Source organism: Propithecus coquereli, unplaced genomic scaffold (genome assembly GCF_000956105.1).
Source record: "Propithecus coquereli isolate 6110/MARCELLA unplaced genomic scaffold, Pcoq_1.0 Scaffold370, whole genome shotgun sequence".
Taxonomy (NCBI): Eukaryota; Metazoa; Chordata; class Mammalia; order Primates; family Indriidae; genus Propithecus; species Propithecus coquereli.
The window spans coordinates 2998401-2999976 of NW_012149397.1; positions in this window are offsets into that span (position 1 = coordinate 2998401).

Genomic DNA, 1576 nt, shown 5'->3' on the forward strand with positions numbered 1-1576 from the left:
GGACAGCCAGCAGCCATGTAAACTGTGTGTGTATATTGTGGAGCTTAGAAGCCCACCCCAAATTCTCACAAAGTCATTTTACGTTATTGGCATTATGAGTGGTTAAAACAAAATGTAGCGCTGTGATACTTATTTTCAACTTAAATAGGCCGATTGACCGTTTGAGATGGTCAAGTAGGCAGGACAATTGATCAAGTTTGAAAAAAGAACAGTACAGATTGGCACAGGAAAAGATTTCACAGATCTTAGGGACTTTGGTGGAACCTTGAATGATCTGGAGGAACAGAGAAATAGTGACCATACTTTAGGTAGCTGGAACATTATTAGCAAAAGTGCGACAAAAGAAGCAGGCAAGAGCATCAACCTGACTGGGGCAGGGGGTGAGTGTCAGCAGGCAGTTAAGTCAGCCAAAAACACAAGATTCAGATGTGGGAGTCTTGAGACTGGAGGAGGAATGGGCCCAGCACTGATCGAGGCGAGAAGAGCTAGAGGAGAGGGGGCAGAGCAGTGGAGATGGGAGAGGACAAGGACTGGAGGGAGACATGAGTGCTCTAGACAATGGTCATGCCTGACTGCCATCTGTCTACGTCAGTAAATCATATGTAACTCTGTACCCCCGTGACCTATTGTCACGGACATAGCTGCGTAGACCAGGGGTAGAGGTAGAACAGGGCCGTCTGAATGTTGGCCTGTGTGGGGGGCCAGAAAGTGCCTCCGGCGATACGAAGGGCTGCTGAGCTGTGGACAGTGAAGAAGTAGCAGATGCAGGAAAGCTCTCTGCCCTCTGTCTATTGCCTAAAAGCAGGGGATAGGTTTATAAAAACAGAAGGGGCCCCGCCTGCCCTCTCTACCAGGGAGAAAAAGGGTAACTGGTGAAGACGGCTTTAGACCTTTTCAGCCTGGAGATGATACCAGAGGAATCTCTATTAACAAACTTTACTAACTGGACTTTATCAGCCAGTTGACTGCCTTGTCCCAAGTGGCCGCCGACAGAGACTCAAAGTCCTTTTCCTTTGTCTTCTTACTTCTCTAAAAATTTACTGTTTTGGTTTAATTTTTTGTTGTTGTTGTTCTTTGTGTTTTTATTCTGAAGCAGAGAGAGTCTCACTGTGTCATCCCTTCTGGAGTGCAATGGCATCGTTACAGCTCACTGTAACTGCCAACTCCTGGGCTCAAGAAATCCTCCTGCCTCAGCCTCCGAGTAGCTGGGACTACAGGTGTGCGCCTCCACGCCTGGCTAAATTTTACTATTGTTAGTAGGGATGGTGTTTCGGTGTTGCTCAGGCTGCTGGGAACTCCTGAGCTCAAGCGATCCTCTCACCTCAGCCTCCCAGAGTGCTAGGATTACAGGCATGAGCCACCGCGCCTGGCCAAATGACTAGTATCTTTTATCTTTGCTTTCAAAGAGGATTGACTCACATCCAATTTAAAATTTCAAATTAAACCCAAAAGAGAAAATAAATTTCCTAGCTGGAATCTGAAATGTCGTATTGGACACAACAGGTTAAAGAATGCGGCATGGCATTGACCAGTGGAACAGAACTGAGAACCCAGATATAAAACCGTCCTCATATAG